The sequence below is a fragment of the Manihot esculenta genome, chromosome 17 (genome assembly GCF_001659605.2).
Source record: "Manihot esculenta cultivar AM560-2 chromosome 17, M.esculenta_v8, whole genome shotgun sequence".
Lineage (NCBI taxonomy): Eukaryota > Viridiplantae > Streptophyta > Magnoliopsida > Malpighiales > Euphorbiaceae > Manihot > Manihot esculenta.
Genome location: NC_035177.2, coordinates 23,993,730 through 23,999,635, shown reverse-complemented (window position 1 = coordinate 23,999,635; position 5,906 = coordinate 23,993,730). Strand labels below are relative to the sequence as shown.

The following is a 5,906-nucleotide window of genomic DNA, read 5'->3' as shown; positions in this document are numbered from 1 at the left end:
AAGTGTCGAAATAGTGATATAAATATTTAAAAGATATTTATGTTTTATATCCATTAATAAATAAATATGAAAATAATTAAACACTATATATATAAATAAGGAGAGGTCTGTCTCATAACTCTACTTTTGATTAAGGGGTGCATCTTAAATTGAGAAGCCACTGTAAAACCATTAGATTCAATCCTTCAGGACTGGAAGCGACCATGTCCCAATGCACCCACTGCTTACCTTTGACAACACGCGGATCAAAAAGAAAAGTTGCACGTGATGACGGTCTATGCAAGGAGATGAGCATTATAGATAAATTACTATAATATAATTTGAAGCGGCGGCGACCATTTCTGTAACCGTCATTCAACAAACTTTCTAATTCTGCTTCTTTTTGACTCGTACAATCCTCTATTCTGCATCGTCCACTCTTTTTTGTTAGATATTTTTTCCTCAGCCAATGAAGCTTCAGATGTTATAAAAGCAAAATACTTGTTTTCTTTTTTTTATTATATATATATACAAATTGCAATTAAACTCTATTATTATAATTATATTTTAACCTTTTTCATAATTTTAAAATTTTCATTTATAATAATAAATTAATTATATTATTCTAGAAATTATCAATATCACGGAATTAACAAATTTTTGAAGTACAATAATTTTCAAAAAGATATAAGCATTTTTTTTTTACTTTTTAAATTAAAAAAATACTTTATATTAAATAAACAAGTATATGTTTTCTTCACTGTTAATAAAACATAAAAACTAAGTAATAGCTTCACTGTTAATAAAACATAAAAACTAAATAAACAAGGGTGGTGGAGTTTAATGTTTCAACTGCAATCCGATATTTCACGTGCTACAGCTAGGGAAAAAATGAAGAGCAGTAACCAATCTTGTATTGTATGCCTGCCGTGAAAAGCTAAGTAATAGCTCCAACGCTGTAATTGGGGACGTGCATGTCACTCACAACTTGCACTAACATTATTCATTGTAAACTCTATCATCTCTTGCTAAAAAACCCTCTAGTATCTCATATTCCGCCATCTCTGGCTTATGGGTCCCTTGCTGCCCGGAATTTTGCACTACGGGATAGATCTATTTCATCATCAGCCTGCAAATTGGTGGGGCCCACTTCCTCCTTTTCTTCCTTCTCTCTCACCAAATACATTTATGAGTGTAATATCCACGTTTGGGCTGCACACCATAATTTGTGCTTCCTATACAATGTAACTGTACAAGATTATGTTAATAGGAATTCATGGAAACTTACTGAAATTTTAACCTTATAAATAGGGCATTCCATTCCATATATCAACAACCTCAAGTGAAGAATATAACAAAGAGTGAAAATGGAAGGAAAGGGAGTGTGTTCACAAACTTGGTTTACTAGTGCAATGAGTCTTACCAAGTCAGGGGCATCTAACGTGCCCGATTCTTACATTCTTCCTTCATCAGCAAGGCCAAATGCTACTCTGACCCCCTCCACCACCCTTCCAATTGTTGACCTTTCCATGCTGCACCATCCTTCTCTTAGGTCTCGTGTTGTAAATGAGATACGAAGTGCCTGTAAGGAAATTGGGTTCTTTCAGGTACAGTTCACACAGTAGCCAAACCCATTTTAATACCGCATGTCCATAGTGTCAAGTAAAAGCTAGCTGTGTTATTTTATGTAAATATGACATTGTTCCTACCACATTTAATCTGTTTTTCAATCTTTAAACCACCATGCAAGAAATACCATATCAAGGGATAAAAGGAGAAGCTAGCTAATTGTTTATGCATCTAGAAATTCAGAACCCCCATACCTTGGTTGACATGATGCCACCACCCTTACCATGAAGAATACAAAATCATAGATGAGTCCTTTAACAGTTAAATCCTTCTTTTACATGTACTATGAAAACATGCATGCATGAACCTACATAGCTGCCATGATTTTTTTTTTTTTATACGAATTTTAACGTCCAAACTTACATGTTTTCAGGTGATAAACCATGGAATCCCTCTTCATGTGATGAAAGATGCTCTAGATGCTGTGATGGGCTTCTTCGACCTGCCTCTTGAAGAGAAGATGCTTCTGATGTCAGGCAATGTCCATGCCCCTGTAAGGTACGGCACCAGTTTAAATCATTCGAGGGACAAAGTTCATTTTTGGAGAGACTTCATCAAGCATTACTCTCATCCCATCTCAGAGTGGATTCACCTATGGCCTGCAAATCCTCCAAGTTACAGGTATATAAATCCAGAATTAATTGGTTCATAAAACATTTAATGTAAGTTTTCAGGTCCAAATTAATAGCATAAAAATTTTAAATTTGCAATGGTTAACATCAGAAAGAGTTTGTTTGCATTCATGCCTTGCCTTCACCTTCCTTATAAAAGGAAACCTTAGAAAAAAGGGATGAAAATGGTAAAGGGTATCATACAATGAAATGGGTTCAAAGTTCTTGATGCTGTTTTTTGTTTTGCCCTAAAAACATTCCCTTTTTTTTTGGTGACACGGAGAAAATGGCTAAGTATGCAACAGCTGTGCAGAATTTACAAAAACAACTAATGAGAGTTGTTTTAGAAAGCTTGGGACTGAACCCTAATTACTTACAAAATGAAATTGAAGAAGGATCACAAGTGATGACCATGAACTGCTATCCAGCATGTCCTGAACCACAGCTCACATTAGGCATGCCACTGCACTCAGACTATGGGTCATTAACGATCTTACTTCAGAGCTGCACTGGTCTACAGATCATGGACCAGAATAAGAATTGGATCTCAGTTCCAATGACCGAAGGAGCACTACTGGTTCAGTTGGGAGATCAGGTAGAAGTAATGAGCAACGGCCAATATAAGAGTGTTGTTCACCAAGCAACTGTTAGTCCTCAGAGGAAGCGTTTTTCGATAGCAAGTCTTCACAGTTTAGCCTTAAACAAGAAAGTTGGGCCAGCACCAGAGCTTGTCGATGAGCAACACCCGACATCCTACAAAGAGTTCAGTTTCAGTGATTTTCTTGATTATATTTCAAATAATGATATATTAGATGGAAGGTTTATTGATACACTGAAGAAGAATCCATGAAAAGGTGGTGCAGTAGGGTTACCTATATCTGTTTAGCATATTATGTTGCATGCATGGTTAGATAATGACACTACCACTAGATAATATTCCATGTACTTGGGAAGACACTAAATAAAATGATTTCATGCGCTTTTCTTTACTTTTGCTCAACATCATTTGCTGCTTCGTCTAATTCGACCATAAAGATGATAAAAAAAACAACAGCAGATACGCCCTTCTCGCACGTGATCATTGACTCAAATTCAAACAGGGAAAGTACCAAAATTAACTGCAATCATCAAATAGAAAAAACACAGATGCATTGCTTCTCATCGTAACGAAGCTGCTGCGCAACAGCCAGATATCATCTTTTGATTTCGTTACGTTATCCTTTAGTTCACGAGTATCAGCGCTTGATGTGTGCCACATAGCCTACATCCGTATCTTCACATGGAATGAAAACATGAATCATCATTATGCACAAAGGTGATCAATTCTCGAATAAAAATCTTTCCAAATGGATAACAACAGTATTTTCAACACAAGAGAAAAGATCAAGATTCAATATCCATCTTTTTTCATTTCAAGAAATTATTTTCCAAAAATTCCAATTGCATCTGAACATATGAAAATGTTCTTAAATTTAATGGCCATATATTATTCTTGTATGTTAATCTAGGTTCAAGATTTCGAAAAGAACAGATACATGATTAAAATCTTCCAAGATGGCACAACTAGGGGCAGGCTAGATTTGGTATAAGCACTGATTTGAAAAGTACAGAGGATGGCTAAAAAACTATATATGATAGTATTCTCAAAATTACCATAGTTTTTTTTAACACTATAAGTTTACATTTATAGACCTATACGAGATAATTTATCTTTCAGATAAATCATTATTTCATATTTTCAGCTTCGCTTGATTAGAGACCCTCCAGAAGGTTGGCATTTCTCTGTGTTTCTGCATTTCACAGTCAACTAGAAGTTGGCTTCAGTGCAGTCAAGATAAAATTCTATTGGATTGTTTGAAACTATTTACTACCTCTTGAATATCTACCTTGAATAAAAACGTAACCAAGATTTCATTATTTCATAGGTACATTGGCCCAAAAAAGCCAAACCTTCTTGCGAATTCCCGCATATATCCACTTCTTTAAATTTTATACATTATACCCCAAACAAACTTTATAATTTGTTGTAATTATATCTAATTGCTTAAATTAATTTTGACCATCTTCAAAATTGCAGACCTGTAATGACATATAGAATTTAAATATTTTTTTTTTAATGAAAAATTCTATCTCAGCAAAAAGAATTAACCATGGTTAAAACTTAAGAAATTCATAACACACAATAGTAAACTATTCATAATCAATCTGTAACAGATTTACAAGAAGTTAACATAATGGCTGTTACCTATACTCACTCGAAGGGAAGCGGCCGACCCACAAATTTTTTAATGTCATTAGTTGCAACGACGTGGGGGGGGGGGGGGGGACACTTGTCTTCGTGCTCCACTGCTTCGTAGGTATGGCTATTTGGCCCAATACTCTGCGATAGTGACACCAGGTGCTGCGAAGACCTGCGGCGTCGAAATGGGCAGTCATCATCCCTGGTTTGGCGCGACTGAGGGCAGCGGTGGAGGTGAGAGGAGCGACGCTGGAAATGGAATTTCTATTTGGAATCAACAATGATGGCGCGTGATTCTGTGATCTTGGAATGAAAATGGCTACTCTGATTTCTTGCAGCATTGAGTCTCTCTTGGCGAAAGAATACCCACACGTTCTTCCGTAAGAGGGAATCGATTCTGTGAACTGGTCATGCAGGTTGGGTGAGGATTGACAGAGGGTATATACTATAGGTTTGGGGCGTCGATAAAGATGGAGAGTGGTGGTTCTAGTGGTGGAGGAATGGATGAGGAGCGGGAGGTGGTGAAGAGTTGGGGTTAAGGAGAAAGGAACTGAAGCGGTGCTGTGAGCAAAGGTGTTGAAAGGGGGAGTTGATAGCGTCGGAGGAAAGGAAATGGGAGAAGGTGCTGATGGGGGACCGTTGGTATGGTGGGTCTAGAGATTGAAGGAGGCAAAGGTTGAGGGAGGAACTGGTTGGTGAGCTTGAGATGGAGCACAGGTGCCGGGTGGAGGTGCGTTGGGGAAGGATGGTGCGGCCGAAGGGGACCGTGGGTATGGTGGGTCTTAAGTTTTAACCATGGTTTTTTTTTGTTGAGATGAAAATTTTTATTTAAAACAATATAATTAATTTCAATGGCTGTCAAAATTTATTTAATTAATTGAAATTAAAAAATCTTATGCATTTAAATAAATTTAAAAAATTTTAAATTTTATTCTTTCAATTCTTAATTTTTATTTTAAAAGAAAATTTTAATTTATAAAAAGGTTTGGTTTTTCTAAACTAACATGCTTACTTCATACTTATTAATAAAAGAGGGAAAAAAAAAAGTTCCTTATCTCCTTCTGCAATGTTGATCTCATAATTAAAGCCTTTGATTGCTTAGTGATTAGAAATGGTATGTTTAGATATTTGATTTTCTATGAAATCAAAACAATCCATTGAGTAGAATTTGATAAAATCCACAGAATTGAAATGCCTAGATGAGGAACAGGGACCAAATTAATCATCCAATTGAATCTAATTAATTAAATGTCATGCTGCAATTGTATTGATATGGACGAAAATTTAGTTTCCGAGTTAGAGAAACAAACTCAATTATATTTAGCAGTTATAATCTAAATCCCTTCCCCTCCCCACTCCTCCCCCTCAAAAATTTAAAAAAATATATATATATATTGAAGAGTTTTCATTCAATACAATTGCAACAATAAATAATGATTTACCAAATA

General features: G+C 35.7%; 1 long non-coding RNA gene across 5 annotated transcripts; it reads right to left on the bottom strand.

Annotated features, from left to right (window-relative positions):
- Positions 1 to 653: 653 nt before the first annotated feature.
- On the bottom strand, positions 654 to 5,231 carry LOC110604743. Of its 5 annotated transcripts, none has more exons than XR_006349123.1 (6): positions 4,465 to 5,231; positions 3,092 to 3,492; positions 2,597 to 2,972; positions 1,972 to 2,207; positions 1,403 to 1,561; positions 654 to 1,227 (listed from the first exon to the last, which is right to left on the bottom strand). It is a non-coding gene; the product is annotated as an uncharacterized LOC110604743 (long non-coding RNA). The 5 variants fall into 5 exon arrangements; XR_006349124.1 differs by having other exon boundaries at positions 3,210 to 3,492; XR_006349121.1 differs by having other exon boundaries at positions 2,597 to 3,492.
- Positions 5,232 to 5,906: the final 675 nt, after the last annotated feature.